Here is a 24,519-nt window from a genome sequence, read left to right as displayed (position 1 = left end):
GTTGATTTTGATTAATCTCTGAACAGTATAAGTTCTAAAGGTTCCTTGTGTAACCATTTCCTCATTGTACTTGTCCCAATCAAAACAGCAGTTGATAATTAGTCCATGATCAAATGAGGTTCACTTGCTTCCTTTGTATGACTTCTTCGGCTGTATGAACATCCACTTCTGGCTGATTGGGAACTCTTTGGATAACCCTACGTTTTCTGTTGAGATTTCATACTTGATGTTCCAGCTCAACTCTCTAACATAGGAATGATGATGATACTATGAGGCCTGCTGTATAAAGTAGGACTGTTCCTTCCTACATTTGTGGATTTGTCCTTTGGGTGTAAGTGTACAGGCATCTTCTTGGTAAGGGAAGGCACTGAGTCTTCACCTTCCTGCACATCCGTGACTCTGATAGTACTAGACTGCCTTGGAGAATGGTGATCTGTGACTTAGCAATGCTGTATAGAAATCAGCACATTTCTTTCAAAGCAACATAATTGCCCGCCTCAGTGCTTTGCCTCCCCACTCATTTAGGATCATAGAATCGCTACAGTGCAAATAGAGGCTGTTCAGCCCATCAAGTCTGCACTGACCCTCCAAAGAGCATCCCACTCTAACCCCGTAACCCTCTTAACTATGGTTAACCCACCTAGCCTGGACAATCCTGGACACTACGGACATTTTAGCATGGCCAATCCACCTAACCTGCGCAACTTTGGACTGTGGGAGGAAACGAGAGGAAACCCACACAGACACAGGGAGAATGTGCAAACTTCACACAAACAGTTGTCCAAGGCTGAAATTGAACCTGGTCCCTAGCACTGTGAGGCAGCAGTGGTAACCACTGAGCCACCATGCCGCCCATAATATGAACATTTCAGTGAGTTCATTCAAATTCAAAAATGCTGGAAATTAGTTCAAGCACTCATTATCAAACTTGTCTAAAACAACTGTCTCAGCAAAACATTGAGTTGCAAATAGCTCATGTACTCGTGATATGTGGCTTCTTAATTTCCATTCATCGTGGAAAATAACCAATGACAAAAAGATAAGAGCTTCCTTCCAAACAGATTGGTTTGGGTCCACACGTTCCAACGTTTGGCTGCAGAATGTGCTGAGTATCAGTGGCTCTTGTTACTCTGGTCTATGCATAGCACAGGTTTCACAGTCACTGTGAAATTCTCAACATACTTGGAGATACAGATGCACAAATTTGAGGCAGAAGAATAGCATATGGACCCCACACCTTACTCCATCAATCAATATAATCGGCCTAATCTGATTATAAGTTCAAATCTGCAAACCCACCCCACCCTTGATAACCTTTCGTCCCCTTGTTTAACAAGAATCAATCTATCTGTGCCACTAAAATATTCAACTTCTCTACATATGCCATCTTTTCAGGAAGAAACTTCCAAAGACTCTTGACCCTCTGAGAGAGAGAGTTACTAGTGGTGTACCTCAAGGATCTCAGTTACTAGTGGTGTACCTCAAGGATCTGTTTTGGGACCACTGCTGTTTGTCATTTTTATAAAGGACCTGGATGAGGGCGTAGAAGGATGGGTTAGTAAATTTGCGGATGACACCAAAGTCGGTGGAGTTGTGGATAGTGCGGAAGGATGTTGCAGGTTACAGAGGGACATAGATAAGCTGCAGAGCTGGGCTGAGAGGTGGCAAATGGAATTTAATGCGGAAAAGTGTGAGATGATTCACTTTGGAAGGAGTAACAGGAATACAGAGTACTGGGCTAATGGTAAGATTCTTGGTAGTGTGGATGAGCAGAAAGATCTCGGTGTCCATGTGCATAGATCACTGAAAGCTGCCACCCAGGTTGATAGCGTTGTTAAGAAGGCATACAGTATGTTAGGTTTTATTGGTAGAGGGATTGAGTTTCGGAGCCATGAGGTCATGTTGCAGCTGTACAAAACTCTGGTGCGGCTGCACCTGGAGTATTGTGTACAGTTCTGGTCACTGCATTATAGGAAGGATGTGGAAGCATTGGAAAGGATGCAGAGGAGATTTACCAGGATGTTGCCTGGTATGGAGGGAAGGTGTTATGAGGAAAGGCTGAGGGTCTTGAGGCTGTTTTCGTTAGAGAGAAGAAGGTTAAGAGGTGACTTGATAGAGACATACAAGATGATCAGAGGATTAGATAGGGTGGACAGTGGGAGCCTTTTTCCTCGGATGTGATGGCTAGCACGAGGGGACATAGCTTTAAATTGAGGGGTGATAGATATAGGACAGATGTCAGAGGTAGGTTCTTTACTCAGAGAGTAGTAAGGGCGTGGAATGCCCTGCCTGCAAAAATAGTAGACTCGCCCACTTTAAGGGCATTTAAATGGTCATTGGATAAACATATGGATGATAATGGAATAGTTTAGGTTAGATGGGCTTCAGATTGGTTTCACAGATCGGCGCAACATCGAGGGCCGAAGGGCCTGTACTGTGCTGTAATGTTCTATGTTCTATGTTCTAATATCACTTAAAATCTTTGTTAAATCGGTTCACCCTAATTTTTAAACAGTGATGTCTAGTTGTAGATTTTCCCATAAGAGGAAACATTCTCTCCGTATCTACACTATCAAAACCCCTCAGGACCTTATTTTTTTTCTCTATCAAGTTGCATCTTTCTCTTCTAAACTCTAGCAGATAGAAGCCAGCCTGTCCAAACTCTCATAAGATAATCCTCTTATTCCAGGTCTTAGTCTGATAAACCTCTGAACTGTCTTCGAAGCACTTGTATCCTTCCTTAGATAAAATACCAATACTGTGCATACCAATACTCGAGATGTGGTCTCACCTGTTCCCTACAGCCAAAGCATAACTTCTGGACTTTTGTATTCAATTCCCCTTACTCTAAGTGGTAACATTCTATTAGCTTTCCTATTTGTTTACTGTACCCTACATGTTAACCTTTTACGATTCATTCACAAAGGCACTCATTCAGAAAGAGAAGGAGTGATAAAGCAAGAAACTACAGGCCTGTTAACATTTGTCATAGGGAAAATGTTATAATGTATTTCTAAAGAAGTTGCAACAGGGCACTTAGAAAAGTTCAAAGCAATCAGGCAGAGTCAACATGGTTGGTGAAGGGGTTTTGACCAATCTATTGAGGAGGTGAAATATGCTGATAAAGGTGAACTGAGGATGCCCTATATTTAAATTACCAAAAGAATTTTGAAAAGGTGACATATCAAAGATTACTGTAAAAAACAAAATGTCATAGGTCAGGGTGGTGGTATATTAGCATAGATCGAAGATTGGTTGGCCAACAGAAAGTAAACAGTAGGCATAACTGTGTCTTTTCCAGCTTGGCAAGATGTAAAGAATACTGTGCCACAATGTTTGGCTCCTAGACCTGCATTATTTGCAAGTCATATAAATGAATTAAACGGAATACAGAAAATAAATTGTCAAATTTGCTGATTACACAAAGCTAGGTTGGAAGGCAAGTTATGAAGAGGACATAATCATAGAATCATAAAATCATAGAAACTCTACTGTGTGGAAGCAGGCCATTTGGCCCATTGAGTCCACGCTGACCCTCCAAAAAGCATCCCAAACAGACCCAGCCTCCCACCTATCCCTGTAAACCTGCATTTCCCATTGTTAACCCATCTAGCCTACACATCTTTGGACTGTGAAGGTTAAGGACGTAAGGAAACTACAAAAAGATGTCGGTAGACAAATTGAGAGGGTAAAGATGTAGCAAGTTTACTGTAATGTGGGAAAATGTGAAATCGTCCATTTTGATAAGAGCAATAAAAATGAAGCAGGTTATAAAAATGGTGAGAGACTACAGAGTTGTCAGAGGATCTAAGTGTCTTTGTGTTCCTCCAGCTCCACACTGAGTTGACTTTGACCGCAGCATCTACAGTTCTTGCTATCTCTGAGTGATTTATAACCCACTGTGAAGCCTTTTCCAAGGATGCCCGCCTTGAAGAAGTTGTCCTCCTCCCTCTGGAAAGATTAAGCAGATCTTGTTCCCACTGCAACCCACTGGTTATCTCCTCCGCCCTGAAGCTTTTCGACCACATACTGAGACAAACTCATTATGGCAGCCACATCTCCTTTCTCAGTACCTGCCTACGCAGCCAGCTCATACCCAATGGGCTCCAAACAATATTCGGGCCATCCCAGCCAGTTCTGATGAAGGATCCTGACCTGAAACATTTACTTTCCTGTTCCTTGATGCTGCCTGGCCTGCTGTGTTCCTCAAGCTCCACACTGTGTTGACTCTGACTCCAGCATCTGCAGTTCTTGCTATCTCAGAATTCATAGCCTTGACCTGTTCTTGTAGCCATATATTTTTTTGGCTGGCCCAGTTGATTGCCTGGTCAAATTTTAATCCCTAGGATGTTAATAATGTGGGATTCATTGATAGCAATGTTATTAAATATCAGAGTTAGATGCTTTTTTTTTTCTCTTGTTAGAAATGGTCTTGATCTGACAATTGTGTTCTGTGGATGCCACATGACACTTATCAACTCAAGCCTGAAGGGTATCCAGATCTTGCTATAAATGAGCATGCACTGCCTCAGAATCTGGGAAATGTAAATGGTACTGAACATTGTGCAATCATCAGTGAACACATCTATCCTCCAGACAGAGAAAGGCCATTGATAAAGCAGCTAAAGATAGTTGGGCCTCAGACAAAGTGATAAACACCTGCAACGATGTCCTGGGGCTGAGATGATTAGTTCCCAATAGCCGTGACCATCGTTCTTTATGCTAGGTATGACTCCAACCAGCAGAGATTCACATTGATTTCAATTTTATCCAGCTGTTTGATACCATATTCAGTCAAATACTACATGATGTCAAAGATAGTCAATGTCACTTCAGCTCTGGAACTCAGCACTTTTCACTGTGTGGACCAATACTATAACGTATTCTGAAGCTGAGAGATTCTGGCAGAATCCAAGTTAAGCATTGATGAGCAGGTTATTGCTATGTAAGTTTCACTTGATTGCTCTGTCAATGATGTTTCCCATCACTTTACTGATAATCGAGTGTAGACCAATGGAATGGTAATAGGTCGGGTTGGATTTGTCCTGCTTCTTGTGCACAAGATATATCTTGGCAATGCTCTTTACTGCCTGTATTATAACTGTTTTGGAACAGTTTGGCTAAGAGCATGGCTTGTCCTGGAGCACAAATCTTCAATAGCATGGTTGGAATATTGTTGGGGTCCACAGTTTTTGCAGTTTTCAATCCCTTCAATTATTTCTTAATATTACCTGGAGTGAATTGGATTTGCTAAAGATTAGCACCTGCAATGCCAGGGACTTCAGGAAAAGGCCAAGACGAACATTCCACTTGACATATCTGGCTGAAGATTACTGTAAATGTTTCAGCTTTGTCTTTTGCACTGACATGGAAGGGTGACTCTCCAGCAAGTTGTTTATTTGTCTGTTAGCCTTTTATGACTGGATACGACAGAAAACAGAGTTTTAATGTGATCAATTGGTTGTGATATCAATTAACACTGTCTATCACATGATGCATTGACTGTTTAATGTGAATATAGGACTAGTTTGTAATTTCATCAGGTTAGCACCTGAGTTTTAGGGATGCTTGGTGCTGCTCCTGCTCTGTTCATGATCTAGAGTTGACCCCCTGGACTGATAATAATTGAAGAATGAGGGATAGGTAGGGCCTTGACATTTCAGACTGTGGTGGAATATATTTCCACTGTTGATGATGGACCACTCAGCTTTAGTTGCATTGCACTTGCATGAGATTTTAACAGGCAGGAAAGACTATTTAGATTGCTTTGTCCCTTCCTCATTTTCATGTGAACCTAATGTTCACTGTACAACAAAGCTTTGCACTGTATTTCGGTACACGTGACAATAAATCAATCAATGAATGAATCAGTCAAGAACTATTCTCTCATTATTTCAAAGTTCTGCAGCAGATCATCATAAATTTTGACTTTTTTGCATACTGCACAGCTTCTCCATAATGGTTCACGCAACAGGACCACCCCAAAAGTGGAGCCATGCTTTCCACTAGCAACAAAGAATGAAATGTAGCAAGCTGGCATTCAGTATGAGTGATATGTAAATGATAAGATGTTGTGAGTATCATCAGCTCCAGAATGATCATAACACAACAAAACTTCATAGAAACATTTAACTTAGAAGGAAGAGTAGGCCAATAGATTTTTTGAGCCTGATCCAACATTCAATGTGATCATGGCTGATCTTCTATCTCAATACCATACTCACCATACTCCTCGATGCATTTAATATCTAAAAAGAAATTAACCTTTTTTTTAAATATATTGTGGGAGGTTGGACATTTCAGCAAGGCTATCCTCATTGAAACATAGTTGTCCTGCAATTGTTTCTTGCTGAGGTAATAATTTGGGGAGTTGATCCCTGACCAATCTGAATGGATTTGACTTCTTATTTTATGCCTTTCTCCTCTTTCTCCTTCTTTGCCCTGCTCTACAGGACTTCTGTCAAAATGACACTCATGCAGTATTCAATGGGAAATGTCTACAAGCGCACCTATGACTGGGAAGTAACTGGCTTGTGCAAAACCAGGGCAGAGTCTTTCAATACAACTGTAGAATGTATTAAACATGTGGGGCTTCAAAGGAACAGCAAGGAAAATAATTTAATAATTAATCTGTCTATCATTAGAACCCAATTAGTAATAATCGTGCCGGGGCGGAGTAGGATGCAGTGTGTGTCCTCTTTACTACAGAATCGTTGTTCAACTACATGAAGTTACGAGAAGGAGGTTAGCTGGAATACTATGATCCAGAATTTTGTTCCTGGCATGAAACCAGAATCGCAAAGTGATTATGCCATGCCCTGCCTGTTAAGTACATTTTGAACAGCTGTTCACCACCACTACCCTCGCCAATATGGCATCTGGCGTGTTTCACTCCCGGAATTGTGTTTGTGCACAGCAGACAACTTTTTGACATTCTTTGGGCACTCAATGTCCAAAATAAAAATGACCACAGTTTCTCACTCCTGACTTCTGCAAGGTAGTTTTCAATTACATTCCTTTAAAATGCATTTTGAGACCTGTTCATTTTTCTTTCCTTGATGCAAATTGATCGTGAATGTGAAACCCAATTAGCAGCAGGTACGCACACCTGCACAAGGTTTCGAAAATGTTTCCCATCTGTTTTGCTCCGTTATGGATATTGTAAATCTTTCTTTTCTTTTAAAGAAGCAGGTGGTGTGTTTAATCCCTAAGCCATTGGGATCTCCGGTGAATTATCTGTCAGCTAGCCAACACTCCATGACAACCATCCACCTTGATTCCATTAGCAATCTCCATGCAAATCAGGCATGGCTGCTGGCCCTGAACAAAGCTCTTAATCACGGGGAAAAGAACTGAAGAATCCACAGTGGTGATAACTCTTTCTTTGAGCAGTGCAAGTCCAGATCTGTTCATTAGCAGCTCATCAGGCTACAGAAGAGTAGATTTCTGAATGCTTAGAAATTATGAGGATTAAAATATTCAATAGTCTTATTGCATCCTTTAAGTGTCTGTCATTCATTTTTCTACATACTTACAGCGTGATTTCCTGACTTCCATTTTATGACTTGCTTCTACCTCAAGTCATTAGAATAATTGAAGATTGTGTGGATGGATGTCACATAGGTACCTTGTGTTCTAATTGAATGGAATTGTAAAAAAAAAATCACGATATATCTTTCCCTATAAAGACGTTATTCTCTTAAAGCTTTCCAAAACACATTCCTCAAAGGGTTTATGAGACAGCCTTGTTGTATATGGGTCTGAAACGGGTTATTAGCGAGAATCGTCATAAGTACTGCCCCACTGTAATGATGTCTTATGGACTTGGAAGCAGAATAACTTGACGCCCTAAAATTATTGAACTAGATATTGAGTCCAGAGGTCTACAGGGTCTCCAAGCAGAAAATGAGGTGTTGTTCTTCCAGCTTGCGCTGAGCTTCATTGGAACACAGCAGCAAGCCAGAGACACAGATGTTGGTCAGGGAACAGGGTGATGTGTTAATGTTGCAGGGGACTGGAAGCTCAGGGTCTTTTTTGCAGGCACAACATAGATGTTCTGCAAAGCAGTCACCCAGTCTATGCTTCGTTTCCCCTATGTAGAGCAGACTACACTGTGAGCAGCAAATGCAGTTAACTAGATTGCGGGAAGTGCAGGTGAAGTGTTGCTTCACTTGAAAGGTATATTTGGGCCCTTGGGTAGTAGGGAGGGAGGAGGTAAATGGGCACGTGTAACTCCATGGAAGCTAACACTGAGAAGGGATAACTGTTGCTTAATGCTTCAAGATACTGCAAATTAGAAAATGCCTTTGTAGCTGGAAACACATCGTCTGCGAATGAAATCAAAGAGATTGGAAGTCCAACATTAGAAGAAGAAATTGCCTATTAACTGGGAAGAATCCATGGCAAAGGAAAGCCAAGAATTTTAACATTCTCAGTTTAAAAAGTCTTGCCCACCTTATACTGTCGGGAAGAGAACCGAAGTTAATGGTCTTTCACTCAGCAATTTACTGTCTTTCCAAGTCTGAAGAGAAAGTAATCTGGGACAATATTGAAACAAAAACAGAAGATGCTGGAAAAGCTCTGCAGGCCTGGCAGTATCTGTTAGGAAAAATCAGAGTTAACGTTTCGGGTCCAATGACCCTTCCTCAGAACTGTTCTGAGTTCTGAAGAAGGGTTACCAGGCCCGAAATGTTAACTCTGATTTTTTCTTCACAGATGCTGCCAGACCCACTGAGCTTTTACAGCAACTTCTGTTTTTGTTCCTCATTTACAACATCCGCAGTTCTTTGGGAATTTATGTAGAATATTGAAACCTTTAGATCTTCTGAATGTTTAAAGGCAGTGGCTTGGGGGAAATGGGATTATGGTAAATGTAATTATATGGACTGCTGTACAGCATTAATACTGAATAAATATTGAGGTGGGGAGATGTGAGTGTGGGTCAGTGAAATAAAATATAGGAATAAAATTTCTATATCTATTAATAGCCAGATAAATACAAGCGCAATAAGTAGCTGAAGACAAGTAGATAGATAACAGTAATGTAGATATTTTTCAATCAAACTGTTCATGGTTGAAATAACACACCTCAAACTTAAACTTGAAATCAGCCCTTCTGGTTCTACCACTCCACCAATACAATAATCAAATCAAGTAAGTGCTCAGATTCATTGTAATTAATTCTAATTATTGTCATATGAGGAGCTGTTGAAGACTGTGCACTTGATGAAGTTTAGAAGGATAGGGGGGATCTCATTAAAACTTACAGAATTTTGACAGGCCTTTATAGAGTGGATGTGGAGGAGATGCTTTTACTAGTAGGAGAAACTAGGACCCGAGGGCACAGTCTCAGAGTGAAAGGACAGCCCTTTAGAAACCAGTTAAGGATGAATTATTTCAGCCAGAGCGTAGTGAATCTTTGGAACTCATTGCCACAGAAGGCTGTGGAGGCCAGGTCATTGAGACAGAGGTAAAGAAGTTCTTCATCATTAAGGGGATCCAAGGTTAAGGGAAGAAGGCAGGAAAATGGAATTGTGAAATATATCATCCATGACAGAATGGCAGAGCAGAGCCAATGGGCCAAATGGCCTAATTCTGCTCCTATAGCTTATGTGGTATTGTAAAACCAAAAGGATCATTTAGCTTGGGGATGAGACGATTGCTACAGTTGGATAGGATGGGGAATTGTTTTAAATCACAGAAGATCCAAAGATAGAAGACACCAATGTTTTGGAGCGAACACTGCCCAGGACTGAATCTGCAAATCAAAGGACCTAGAGCTGGTTGCACTCACTGGGGGCAGGATCGATCAGCTTTACCATGTGTAAACTGGAGACTGGGTTGGGTTTGCATAGTAGTTGGAACACTGTAATCAAAACACATTGTTCATTGTGAGGATGATTGGGAAGTCTATGTAACTGATGTGATTGCAAGATATATAACAGTGTGACTTGTGTTACAATCAGCAAAGCAGTCACTTAGACTGCTGTTTCCGTTGTGTACACTTACAAAATAAATAGTTCTCTTGTTTGAACCAGCAATCATATCCTGTTGCAGTACCGTTTTAGCACATAGAATAGTGTAGAATAGAATATCCTTTATTGTCACTCCAAAATGGCAATAAATGTAACAGTCTAAACTCAACTGAAAGTGTTAATACTGAGGAATGCCAATAGCACCGACCATTGTAATGTTGAAATAAGTATTTGTGGACTGAGCAGCTTGCAATCTCAAATGATTGAGACCTAAAATTTTAATCTCTTCAAGTATCAATGTAACTCATAACTGTAGTGTCATAAGGGCAATCATCTACAGTTTGCTTCATCAATGATCTTCCCTCCATTAAAATGTCAGAATTGGCATGCTTGCTATTGACTGCACCATATTCAGCACCATTTGTGACACCTCAAATTCTGAAGTACTTATATCCATGTGTAGCCAGACCTGGATATCACCGAGGCTTCAGCTGATAAATGGAAGTAAAATTCTCACCACAAAAGTGCCAGGCAATAATCATTTCCAACAAGAAATTTTCTAACTATTACTATCGCTGAATGTTCCACTAACATATCCTAGGTCTGACTGTTGACCAGAAACTAAACTGTCCCAGCTACATACATACTCTTGCTACAAGAACAGGTCAGAGGCTAGGAATTCTGCAACAAGTAACTCATCTTCCATTTCCCCAGTGCCTGCATACCATCAGGTGAGGAGTGTGGTGGAATATTCTCCACTTATCTGGATGAGTCCAGCTCCAGTAACATTGAAGCCACTTGACACCATCTAGGACAAACATCAGCTTGATTAGTATTTCATCCACCACCTTCAACATTCACTCCCTTCATTACCAACACACAGTGACAACAGTATATACCATCAATAAGATATACTGCAGCAACTCGCCAAAGCTCCCTGGTATCTTCAAATCTTGTAATATCTACCATCTAGAAGAAGGGCAGCAGATGCATGGGAACACTACCCTCTGAATATTTCCTGCCAAGTCACATTTCATCCTGACTTGGTATTATATCATCATTCATTCACTGTCGCTGGGCTAAAATACTGGAAATCATTTCCCAACAGCATTGTGGGTATATCAGCACCCTAAGGACTACAGCAGTTTCAGAAAGTAGCTCATTGCCTCCATCCCCAGTACAATGAGGGATAGTCAATGAATTCTGTCCTAGCCGAGAACACTTTCATTCTCTTGAATGAATATAAATGATTTGGGTGAGGATATAGGAGGCGTGGTTAATAAGTTTGTAGATGACACCAAAATTGGAGGTATAGTGGAGCATGAAGAAGGTTATCTAAGATTACAAAGAGATCTTGATAAATTGGGTCAATGGGCTGAGGAATGGCAGATGGAGTATAATTTGGATAAATGGGAGGCATTGCATTTTGGTAATACAAATTAGGACAGGGTTTATACAAATAATGGTAGGGCCCTGGGCAGTGTAGAACAGAAAGGCCTAAGGTTCAGGCATATAATTCTTTGAAATTTGCAATATAGGTAGACAGAGTGGTTAAAAAAACATTTTGCCAACTTGCCTTCTTTGCTCAGACTTTTGAGCATAGGAGTTGGGACGTCATGTTGACTTAGTATAGAAGATTGGCAAAGCCCTTTCCAGAGTACTGTGCACAGTTCTGGCCGCCCTGTTATAGAAAAGATATTGTTAAACTGGAGAAGAATTCAGAAGAGATTTACCAGGATGTTGCTGGGAATGCAGGGTTTGAGTTACAAGGACAGACTGGATGGGGTGGGACCTTTTTCACTGGAATGTAGGAGGTTGAGGGGTGACCTTATTAAGGCTTATAAAATCATGAGGGGCATAGATAAGGTGAAGGACAAGGGTCGTTTAAACCCTCCCCAATGCTGTTGGGTAGGGTTTAAACTAATGTGGCAGGGGATGGGAACCAAATGAGGAGGTTAGTGGGCAGTAAGGAGGTAGTAACTAAAGCCTGTAAGGAACTAGATAATGAACTCAGTGTGACTAAGTGGAAGAGTAGGCAGAAAGCAGATGATGAACGCAAAGGGACAGATGGTCTGAGGTGCATTTGTTTTAATGTGAGAAGGGTAGTAGGTAAGGCAGATGAACTTAGGGCTTGGATTAGTACCTGGGAATATGCTGTTATTGCTATTACTGAGACTTGGTTGAGGGAAGGCCAAGATTGGCACTAAATATCCCAGGATATAGATGCTTCAGGCAGGATAGAGAGGGAGGTAAAAGGGGTGGAGGAGTTGCATTACTGGTCAAAGAGGATATCACAGCTGTGCTGAAGGAGGGCACTATGGAGGACTCAAGCTGTGAGGCAATATGGGCAGAGCACAGAAATAGGAAGGGTGCGGTAACAATTTTGGGGCTGTACTACAGGCCTCCCAACAGCGAGCATGTGATAGAGGTACAAATATGTAGACAGACTATGGAAAGATGTAGGGGAACAGTGTGGTGGTGATGGGAGATTTTAATTTTCCCAACATTGACTGGGATTCATTTAGTGTTAGGGGTTTAGATGGAGCGGAATTTGTAAGGAGCATCCAGGAGGATTTTATAGAGCCATATGTAAATAGTCCAACTCGGGAAGGGGCCATACTGGACCTGGTGTTGGGGAATGAGCCTGGCCAGGTGGTTGAAGTTTCAGTAGGGGATTACTTTGGGAATAGTGATCACAATTTCGTAAGTTTTACAATACTGATGGACAAAGACGAGAGTGGTCCTAAAGGAAGAGTGCTAAATTGGGGGAAGGTCAACTATAGCAAAATTCGGCAGGAGCTGGGGAATGCGGATTGGGAGCAGCTGCTTGAGGGTAAATCCACATTTGATATGTGGGAGGCTTTTAAAGAGAGGTTGATTAGAGTGCAGGACAGACATGGCCCTGTGAAAATGAGGGATAGAAAGGGCAAGATTAAGGAACCATGGATGACAGGTGAAATTGTGAGACGAGCAAAGAGGAAAAAGGAAGCATTCATAAGGTCTAGGCGACTGAAAAGAGACGAAGCTTTGGAAGTAGGTCCAATCTGAAATGAGGAATTAAGAGGGCTAAAAGGGGTCATGAAATATCTTGAGCAAACAGGGTTAGGGAAAATCCCAAAGCCTTTTATTCATACATAGGGAGCAAGAGGGTAACTAGAGAAAGGGTTGGCCCACTCAGACAAAGGAGGGAAGTTATGCGAGGAGTCAGAGAAAATAAGTGAGATTCTTAATGAGTACTTTGCATCGGCATTCACTGAGGAGAGGGGACATGACGGATGTTGAGGTTAGGGATAGATTTTTGATTACTCGAGTTCAAGTCGGCATAAGGAGGGGGGAATTGTTGGGTATTCTAAAAGGCATTAGGGTGGACAAGTCCCCAGGTCTGGATGGGATCTATCCCAGGTTACTGAGGGAAGCGAGAGAGGAAATAGCTGGGGCTTTAACAGATATCTTTGCAGCATCCTTGAGCATGGGTGAGATCCTGGAGGACTGGAGAATTGCTGATGTTGTCCCCTTGTTTAAGAAGGGTAGCAAGGATAATCCAGGAAATTATAGACCGGTGAGCCTGACGTCAGTGGTGGGGAAGCTGCTGGAGAAGATACTGAGGGATAGGATCTATTTACATTTGGAAGAAAATGGGCTTATTAGTGATAGGCAGGATGGTTTTGTGCAGGGAAGGTCATGTCTTACCAACTTGATAGAATTCTTTGAGGAAGTGACAAAGTTGATAGATGAGGGAAGGGCTGTAGATGTCATTATACATGGACTTCAGTAAGGCGTTTGATAAGGTTTCCCATGGTAGGCTGATGGAAAAAGCGAAGTCACATGGGGTCCAGGGTGTACTAGCTAGATGGATAGAGAACTGGCTGGGCAACAGGAGACAGAGAGTTGTAGTGGAAAGGAGTTTCTCAAAATGGAGAACTGTGACCAGTGGTGTTCCACAGGGATCCGTGTTGGGACCACTGTTGTTTGTGATATACATAAATTATCTGGAGGAAGGTGTAGAAGGTCTGATTAGCAAGTTTTCACATGACACAAAGAATGGTGAAGTTGCAGATAGTGAAGGGGACTGTCGGAGAATGCAGCAGAATATAGATAGATTGGAGAGTTGGGCAGAGAAATGGCAGATGAGTTCAATCCAGGCAAACGCGAGGTGATGCATTTTGGAAGATCCAATTCAAGAGCGAACTATACGGTAAATGGAAAAGCCCCGGGGAAAATTGATACACAGAGAGATCTGGGTGTTCAGGTCCATTGTATCCTGAAGTAACGCAGGTCGATAGAGTGGTCAAGAAGGCATACGGCATGCTTTCATTCATCGGACGGGGTATTGAGTACAAGAGTTGGCAGGTCATGTTGCAGTTGTACAGGACTTTGGTTCGACCACATTTGGAATACTGCGTACAGTTCTGGTCACCACATTACCAAAAGGATGTGGATGCTTTGGAGAGGGTGCAGGGGAGGTTCACCAGGATGTTGCCTGATATGGAGGGCGCTAGCTATGAAGAGAGGTTGAGTAGATTAGGATTATTTACATTAGAAAGACGGAGGTTGAGTGGGGACCTGATTGAGGTCTACAAAATCATGAGAGGTATAGACAGGGTGGATAGCAAGAAGCTTTTTCCCAGAGTGGGGGATTCAATTACTAGGGGTCACGATTTCAAGGTGAGAAGGGAAAAGTTTAAGGGAGATATGCATGGAAAGTTCTTTACGCAGAGGGTGGTGGGTGCCTGGAACGTGTTGCCAGCGGAGGTGGTAGAGGCGGGCACGATAGCATCATTTAAGATGTATCTAGACAGATACATGAATGGGCAGGGAGCAGAGGGATACAGATCCTTGGAAAATAGGCGACAGGTTTAGATAGAGGATCTGGATCGGCATAAGCTTGGAGGGCCGAAGGGCCAGTTCCTGTGCTGTAATTTTCTTTGTTCTTTATTCTTTGTCTTTTCCCTCGGGTGGGGGAGTTCAAAACTGAGGGGCATATTTTTAAAGTGAGAGGAGAAAGATTTAAAAAGGACATGAGGGGCAATCATTTTACACAGAGTGGTGCGTGTGTGGAATGAACTGCCAGAGGAAATGATGGATGCAGGTACAGTTACAACATTTAAAAGACATTTGGATAAGTACATGAATAGGAAAGGTTTGGAGGGATATGGGCAAGGAGCAGGTAGCTGAGACTAATTTAGTTTGGGAACATAGTCGGCATGGACTGATTTGTCCAAAGGGACTGTTTCCATGTTGTATTAATTTAAATAAATACTAGTTCCTAACATGCAACAAACTATATCTTATTAATTGATTATTTCTAAGTCACACTTTATGTGGACTGTAGTATTCTATACTCAAAGAGGCGCAGGCAAAACAGCTCATCCAGAGCAGCAAGTCACATGGTGTAGTGAGCTGGCAGGGTCTTGCACTGACTGCACTTGTTTCACTGTAATCTTTCAAAGGTGATATCAAAGCTATTTAAATGCAATGCAAACCTGTGGAGAGTTGTAGGCTTGAAGGAAAGCACCTGTTTTGCTGTTGCACCTTTCGCAATGTCAAGGACATCCAAAGTGATTTGTATGTATGATCATGTTGTAACGTAGGAATACAACCAGGTCACACAAACAGCAATGTGATAAATACCAGCTTTCCTCTTCCAAACAGAGAGAGAGACTAAAATATATTGACTGGTTCCTGCAACTGGATTTAAATTACTAGTTGGAGCTTGATGACGTTTTTTGTTCTAATTGCTGTAGTAAACTGCTGAACTTTTAAGCTTACAGTTCTGATATTTCTGCATATTTTAAAGAAAAGGATTTTTTGAGATGTCATGAGAAACAACCAGAACATTCGGGACCTTTCCAAACCTCTGTTTTCCATGATTGTTGCACTGGATCAAGGAATCATGAACAATGCATAAGATTACTCTCAGCAGCAAATAAGGAATTCCCTATGTTAATTACAATTGGTCACTTTGCACATTCCATATCATAGAGTCATAGAATCCCTACAGTGTGGAAACAGGCCCTTTGGCCCAACAAGTCCACACCAACCCTCGGAGCACCCACCCAAACACACCCCTCTATAACCCACCTAATCTACAAATCCCTGAACACTATAGGCAATTTAGCATGACCAACCCACCTAGCCTGCACATCTTTGGACTGTGGGAGGAAACCAGAGCAAACGCACACAGACATGGGGAGAATGTGCAAACTCCACACAGGCAGTTACCTGAAGGGTGGAATTGAACCCAGGCCCCTGGGGCTGTGAGACAGCAGTGTTAACCGCTGACCCACCATGCCACCTCAATGTCTTGTTGGGTACACACCAAACCTAAAGATTAGGGTATTTTTTTCTATGTTTTTGCCAACAATTGTAGTTTATGAGAAATAAAACAGCTATTATATCTGGTGTTCAAAAGATCAGATAAAAGAATTATATTCATTGGTGTACATTACGAAATGTTGATTCTCCAACATGCACTAAGGAAGATCTGAGAAATGATGCTCATGTGTCTTTTCAGCAAAGGGACAGGATTCTGAATTTCTTCTGACTGCCTGCAACTGCTCCGAAAATTAAATCAGAAAGGTGTCAGAGGTTCAAATATTCTGCCCTAAGGTGCTTTTCTCTGGTCGAGGCAAAGTAGTGTTATTTAGTTCAAGGAAATCTGAGAGTATCGTCTTTTATTTTCAATTTAAAAATCACTCTGATTTAGGGAGTCCAGATAATGAAAAGAATAAAGAAAAAAAGTAATTAGCTTTTTGTTATAAAAAGGTATAGAGCTGGATGAACACAGCAGGCCAAGCAGCATCAGAGGAGCAGGAAAACTGACGTTTCGGCTCTGGACTGTTCTTCAGAAATGGGAGAGGGGAAGGGGATTCTGAAATAAATAGAGAGAGAGGGGAAGGTGGATGGAAGATGGATAAAGGAGCAGATATGTGGAGAGGAGATGGACAGGTCAAGGAGGCGGGGATGGAGCCAGTCAAGGTGAGTGTAGGTGGGGAGTTAGGGTGGGGGTTAGTCAGTCAAGGGAAGATGGATAGGTCAAAGGGGGGGGGACGGGGCTGGCAGGTGGGGGGGGGGGGGTGGGGTTGAGGTGGAAGGAGCGGATAGCTGGGAGAAAAGACAGACAGGTCAGGGAGGCAGGGATGAGCAGGGCTGGTTTTGGGATGATGTTGGGGGTGGGGAGATTTTGAAGCTTGTGAAGTCCACATTGATACCATTTGGCTGCAGGGTTCCCAAGCGGAATATGAAATGCTGTTCCTGCAACCTTCAGGTGGCAGCATTGTGGCACTGGAGGAGGCCCAGGATGGACATGTCGTCCAAGGAGTGGGAGGGGGAGTTGAAGTGGTTTGCGATGGTGAGGTGCAGTCGTTTGTCATCAACCGAGCGTAGGTGTTCCACAAAACGGTCTCCAAACCTCTGCTTGGTTTCCCCGATGTAGAGGACACATCGGGAACAGCGGATACGTTAGCAGAAGTGCAGGTGAACATTTGTTTAATGTGGAAGGTTTTCTTGGGGCCTGGAATGGTGGTGAGGTGGGGCAGGTGTAGCACTTCCTGCGGTTGCAGGGAAAAGTGCCGGGTGAGGTGGGGCTGGAGGGGAGTGTGGAGCGGACAACGGAGTCACGGAGAGAGCGGTCCCTCCAGAAAGCAGATAAGGATGGGGAGGGAAAAATGTCCATGGTAGTGGGGTCGGATTGCAGGTTGCGGAAGTGGCGGAGGATGATGCATTGAATCTGGAGGTTGGTGGGGTGGTACGTGAGGACGAGGGGAATTCTGTCATTGTTGTTATTGCGGGGAAGGGGTGTGAGGGATGAGTTGTGAGAAACGCGAGAGATACGGTTGAAGGCGTTTTCAACCACTCTGGAGGGGAAGTTGCGGTCCTTTTAAAACGAGGACATCTGGGATGTCCGAGAGTGGAATGCTTCATTTCGGGAGCAGATGAGGCGGAGGTGAAGGAATTGGGAATAGAGGATGGCATTCTTGCAGGAAGGTGGGTGAGAAGAGATGTATTCTAGTTTGTTTTTTGTTATAGTTTGATCAATCAGATTTCTGGAACTTCTGTGCAAATTGCCTAAATTCACATTGTTTCTGAGGTAATTTAATTACTTCTTCTACCTAATACAGTCAGCATTGGACACAGCTACTGATCTAACGTAGAGCCCCATTGATAAAGAAGGAAAACCTTTGTCTTAAACTTATAGTTTTGAGTCCATCATATGGCATACTTAGAAAATTCTCACTGAAATTAATAATCTCCAAATCATTCTAATAAGAAACGTACACTTTATACAACAAAGGCTGCACATCCTTTACCAGTAAGGTGAAAAAAAACCCACTTATATATGTTTAATGAGTCTCAGTACAACATTATATATTAAAATACCCTGTGTGTGCATGTAGAATAATATGAATCAGCCAATTCCATAAACAATCAAAGTAAGGATCTCACTACTTATCCAGCTGGCTCCATCTTACTTACTCTTTAACACCTTATCACATCTCTCAGAAAAGTCTGTGTCTCAGTAAAGTCTAAAAAATGTGCAGTTCAATAGTTCGTTTTGGTGTAGCTGGTTTAGAGTCCAATTTGCAGCAGTGAGTGTTACATATAGAAGCAAAGGTTCAAATCCTAGGTAATAAATCATCAATATTCTTACAAAAACAAAGTTTAAAATACTTTTCTTAAAATGTGTTTTAGTTTATGAGTTTGTCATTGGTTAAAGAAAATTTGTTGAGTGTGTTTTAAACATAGCTTGATATCGTTTTGAAGTCATTTTTAGTCACACACCATGAAGCTCAAATTATGAGAGAAACTTGAAATGAGCAAATCTTTTTCCAGTGTCAGATTGGGGTCTATCATTGAGACCCATCCAATCCACGTTTTCAAGTCTCATTCTCAAGACTTCAGCACATGGGAAAGTTCAAGGTTGACACTCCAGTGTAGTACTGGGAGAGTGTTGTAATGTCAGAGGTGTGATTTTACTGATGAAATGTTAAATCAGTGCCTCGCCTCCCCTTTAACACAAATAATTCAATTACATTATTTTGAAGAATGCAGGAAATACTTTCTGCATCCTGGCCAAGATTTATCCATCAGCTAAAATTACAAAACAAAAACTGATAATGTTTTTTTGGATCTTGTTGTATGTAAATTGTCTGTCAGGTTTTCTACATTACAACAGTGACTACAACTCTAAAAGCAGTTCATGGGATATATAGCACTTTGGAACATCCCAAAGTCATGAAAATCGCAAGCTTTTGTTTTCTGTACTATACTAATTACAAGGTATATTAACCATTGTCTTATCAGACTGTAAAGCTGCTCTCTCATTGAGGGATGATAGTGGTAGTTTAATCTGAGTCACCACACCTCAGGTAAGAGAGAGGTTGAGAAGGAGAATCCTTCATGGTAACCTCAGTCTATGCATAAATTGAACTCATATTATTAGTATCACTTAACATTAACAAAAGTGCTGCCCAGCCAACTGAGCTAACCAACCCCCTAGTACATTCTTATAATGCAGAAGCAGTAGTACAAATTTCTGCTGAGGTGGTGCAAGTGAGGGGATGCACAAAAGAAATATTTCAATGAGAGATTGATATTGCTGACAAACAAGGAAGAACAAACAACTTAGGTTTACATAGTATTTTTGACGACCTCTCCAAACACTGGGTCAGTAGTATCAATATCAAAGTTCATTGGTAAGTATAGTCACTACGACAAGGGGGTGAAATATGGCACTGAATTTCATGCAGCAAGATCCCATAAACAGCAACAAAATAAGTGTCCAATTGAACAGTTTTCAGTTTTATTAGTTGAAGAAAAATACAGAAAAATGCCCCTTCTCTCAATAGTGCCATAGGATCTTTCAGAATAAATGGATTTAGATTTAGATTTAGATTTTATTGTCATGTGTACTCAAATACAGTAGTGCAGGAGTACAGTGAAAAGTATCTAATGTTGCCACACGCAGCGCAATCCCAGGTACAAATGTACCTGGGTACAAAAAGCTCAGGTGCAAAGTAATAATAGAAACAAAGTTAAAAAGTTAAGCATTACAGACCTTCATGTAATAAGTAGAAAATAAAGAAATAAAGTAATAGATAACATTAAAGTCCTTCTTAATATAAACTGGAAAAATAAAGTAAAAAGTTCAATGGTCTTTGATGAGTGCTTGCTGGGACACCAATCCCCTCTCCTTAGCTCGATCTCCGGGAGACCTTAGCTGCGTGTTCTCACCACCAACGCAGATGAGCCCATGGTATAATGTCTTATCAGAAGCTTGACAAGACCAACAGTGTGCAGCTTTCTCACCTTATTACCATAGTAACAGTCTAGATGGTGTTCTCAACTCTCTGGAGTGGGACTGAAACCCACAACTTTATACCTTACAAATTAGATTACTTCACTTGAGCCAAGACTCACAGTTAGCATAACATCATGGAAATCATGCAGCTGGTTATTGGCCTGCTTAAATAAACTGCTTCGTTAAAGTTATGATTGTTTGAAAATACAGTTTATCATTGCATTGCCTGTGGTGTCACAACCTGTTCAGTTTCTGAATCAAACAAGCAGACTATAAACTCCAGTACCCATAAAACAGCACAAGCCACCAATGGAATCACATTGAGAGTTGATAGAGTTATTTAAAATGAAAAAGGATCAAAAGCTAATAGCTTAGTTTCAGAAAACAGTAGCACCTCCTGGGGAGCTTGGAACAAATAACAAAATGGATGAATTCTCTTTCAGCTAGAAAGTGATACAGGCTAATGGTTTGTTAGCACAGATGCCCACAGTTCCGGCAGTGACCACATCCCTTTTGCCAAAAGGTCTACAATATGCAGATGGTGTTTTCTCATGCGTCTCCAACAAATTGCAGATGGGCTGGTTGACAGTGTCTGGGAGACAGATGGATGCAGTAAATAGGGAGATGAGATTTTAGCATTCAAATTATTTGAATGGTTGGAAGCATTAGAGCCAGCCAATGGAACCGATATCGTTAGAAACCCCTTCTGAGCAATCTTTTGCAAGGAATCTAATATTGTTGTCTAAAGTTGTAGTCTAGAGGGATTTTCACTGGCTCATGCACAATAATAGTAAAGTAAAACTGTCACAGGCAATTGTTACAAAGAATTTCACTTATGCGTCACCAACCCATATTGAGTTAGGTGTCAGCTAGCAGTTTAGTTGGCACTGCCAAATTATCACCTCTTTTTTACGCAACTGTAATATGGAACAAAACAGGAGAATAGGAGTTGTTACAAAATCTGTACTTTGATATGACTAACATGCCACATGATGGACAGTAAAGTACTTGCTTTGCCATATTATGATTTATTGGAGGAATTGGTACGCTTAATTTACTTAAATTTAATACCTCAACTGCAAAAAAGAACAGGAGAAGAGACAAAAAGAGGGAAAGAAAAGGATTAAGTGCAACTCTCAGGGAAAGACATAATATTTGAAAACATGACAGTGACAAACTCATCCAGACTCATTGCATCTGATGAAGATTTGTTTCTTAGTAAAAAGTCTCAGTGTCAACAATAGATTCAGACATGTCATCGTTGATTGAAGTGCGATGGTCTGGATGCATTCAAGTTCAATCTGCGAAATCCAACAAGTCTCGCTTTCAGGAATCCCTCAGATAACATCCATTTCTAGTAGTTGAATTGGTTGTTTACTTGAGCAGAAGTTCTGTGCTGAAGGTTTCTGGATGCAGTGACTATAGAATTAAAAATACAGGGCAAATTTTGTGACTAACCTCAGTGATGCTCTCAGCAAAATTATTAATCCAATGCTCTGTTCAATGATAGTCTGAGATAACCTTCCAATTCTCCAAGACATTCAATTCATAGGATCCTTACAGTGCAGAAGGAGACACTTCAGTCCATTGATTCCACATTGACCCCCTGAAAAGCATCCCACCCAGACCCAGCCTCCCACCATATCCCATAAGCCCACATTTCCCATGACTAATCCACCGAGCCTACTGAACACAACTGACAATTTCAGCATGGTCTTTCCACCTAACCTACACATCTTTAGACTGTGGAAGGAAACTGGAGCACCCAAAGGAAACCCACACAGACACAGGGAGAACATGTAAACTCCAGACAGTTACCCAAAGCTGGAATTGAACCCAGATTCCTGGTATTGAGACGCAGCAATGTTAACCACTGAGCCACTGTTCCACAATTGACACCAAGAAGGTTGATAAGGGCCCATGCAGGTCAGGTTGAAATCTTCACCTGAATGGAGGATTGGCTAATATGTAGTTAGCAGAGATAGATATTTTTAATCAACCTGTTCAGAAATATCATGACACATTTCTGGAGCAGGTGAGACTTGAAACCCAGGCCTTCTGAATCAGTATGTAGGGCACTGCTAATGCACCAAAAACTAAAAACAGGAATAATCATGGTATTATCAGGTTGGTTAGCTTTAACAAGTGGAGTACCGTGAGATTCAATGCTGAGATTTCAGTGAATAACGTTCAACGCTAAAAGGCTGAATCTTCTAATCTCACTGGTGGTAAGCATCAGGTAGGAAGGGCATTTACTTAGGTGGGATGTTGTCATACATGTAATGTTATATCTCATAGCTTATGTGTAAAATAACTCCACACAGACTGGTATCCTGTCACCACGTCACCCGTTATTTATACATGGAGAGTCCTTAATACTGATCCAGCTTTCTCAGAGCCAACTCTCAGAGTGAGCAGAACTTCCGACATTCCTGTTTATATCTATCAGCCAGGACTCCCTGATTGGACCAGATTAACAGTCACAATCAGGAAACTCATATTTTATGAGGTCCACCTGGTTGACCTTGTTATAATCACTATATTCTTTCCCCCTCCGAGTCAGGGATCTAGGTAGGTTTCTTTCTTTGCAGCATTTTAACACTGGTTTAGGTTTCTCCAACTCTGTCTCTGATACAGGCGGTGTGTCATGCGCAGTAGCTTGCTTCTTGCACCTAGAGCGTGTCGGATGAAATTCATTCTCTTCTTCAGGTGGCAAAGGCATCATGGCGGCAACATCTGCCATGTCCACCTCAGATTCTGATGTATCTTGAAGGCCTGATGAAGAGGGAGAACACATGGGTTCTGGAACAGTTGTAAAAGCACTCAAGGATTCGGGCACCTATTGCTCCCCCACCATTTGTGAGTTTGCAGCTTTCATATGGTCCATGTGCTTGTTCAGGACCATCGCACCTAGTCAAATTTTATACTAGACCTTACCTCGCATTGAACATGTCTCTTCCCCATGCGGGACCCACTCCTGTGGTGCTTCCAAAAAACCTTGTCCCCTGAAGTAAACTGTCTCTCTTGCTTTGCTGTACCTTGTGTCCACAATTGTCACTCCTGATTCCATTTCACTCTCCTTACCTGGTCCAGGAAGATCCAATTTAACCTGGTGCAGTCTTCGTCCTATTCGCAATTCTGCTGGAGTTATCCCAATAGTTGCATGAGGGATGGTCCTGTAATCTAATAGGAACTGGGACAGTTTGGTATCTAGTGAAGTTGTAGGTTGTTTCTTCAAGCCGGCTTTCAAAGTTTGGACTGCTCTTTCTGCCAGATCATTGGATGATGAATGATACGGAGCTGTCCTTACATGCCGAATAACATTTTGGAAATATTCAAATTCTCTGCTGGTAAACGATGGCCTGCTATCTGTGACCAACACTTCCGGGCGTCCATGTATTCCAAAAAATGTGCGCAGTTTTTCCTTCATCGACATGTGTTTGGCGAATGAACTGTATGCACATCCAGCCACTATGAGTGACTAAGAACATTGAGCCTGTGAAAGGACCTGCATAGTTGACGTGTAAGCAAGTCCAAGGTGTACCTGGCCATTCCCACAAATGTGGGGGAGCTACTGTCGGTGATTTTGTACTTATTGCCACTCTGGGCATTGTCCCACCAACACAGCCATGACTACATCCAATCCTGGCCACCAGACATAACTTATCACCAACATCTTCATGTTGGAAAGCCCTGGATGACTCTGGTGGAGTTCAGCCAGTATTTGGCGATGACCTTTGCTTGGAACTCTTGTTCCCCATAATGATATGCAATCCTTTCCTGTGATCTGGTCTCTCCGTATCCAAGATCAAACAATTCTGATTGTGACAGTCCTTTGGATTCCCCCATCATTACCAGCTGTTTCAGTTTTGCCAGGACCAGATCTTCCGGGGTCCAAAGTCTGATATTGTCGGCTGTGGCTGAAAGTGTACCAAGAAGATTTAAAACTATTATGTACTCTTCCAGTGGCGCTCTTTCTGTCAGTGGGAGGTGGCTCAATGCGTCTGCATTTGTTACTTCGCCTCCTGGAAGGTGTTCCAACTTGTAATTATACGCATTTAGTTTTAGAACACACCACTGGATTCAGCCTGAAGCTATGGGTAGCACTGCCTTGACCTCTTTAATGAGACCTAACAGGGGCTTGTGTACTGTTGTTATTACAAATATACATGTGTAAAGGTATTGATGGAACTTCCTGGCTCCAAATAAGAACATCAAACTTCCCTTTTCCAATTGGGTTTATTT

This window comes from Rhincodon typus, chromosome 28 (assembly GCF_021869965.1).
Source record: "Rhincodon typus isolate 14 chromosome 28, sRhiTyp1.1, whole genome shotgun sequence".
In the NCBI taxonomy this organism is placed as follows: domain Eukaryota; kingdom Metazoa; phylum Chordata; class Chondrichthyes; order Orectolobiformes; family Rhincodontidae; genus Rhincodon; species Rhincodon typus.
Note: the sequence above shows the minus strand (reverse complement) of the source record.